The sequence below is a fragment of the Blastomyces gilchristii genome, assembly GCF_000003855.2.
Source record: "Blastomyces gilchristii SLH14081 genomic scaffold supercont1.1, whole genome shotgun sequence".
Lineage (NCBI taxonomy): Eukaryota > Fungi > Ascomycota > Eurotiomycetes > Onygenales > Ajellomycetaceae > Blastomyces > Blastomyces gilchristii.
Window position 1 is genome coordinate 2,493,442 of NW_003101682.1, and position 419 is coordinate 2,493,860.

A 419-nucleotide genomic window follows, 5' to 3' on the forward strand; every position below is an offset into this window, starting at 1 on the left:
CTTTCAATCTCTTCTAGCAGTAGCTAATTCTTTTCTTTTAGATGAGATATTCTCATTTCATCAAGGTTTTGAATACTCAGAAGATTTTCTCTTTGAAATATTATCTCTCACACTTGTTAGAATAATAGATGTAATAAGCTTCACTCTATTCTCAAGCATTTCATTTGAGATATCTTGACCAGAATTTCAATATAGCTCATTCTGTCTTTCAGATTTTAACAGTTTTATGCTTTCTTCAACTGCTTTTCAATCAGCTTTTTCAAAGTTAAACTAATTAGAGAGAAGAGGATTTTCACTCATTTGTTTTTCACTCAGTTCAATCTCAAATTGAATAATCTCATGATTTGATTCTGATGTCACATTTAAATCAATAAATTAGTTTATAAGTCTTCTTTTCATTAGATTTTATGATATAAAGA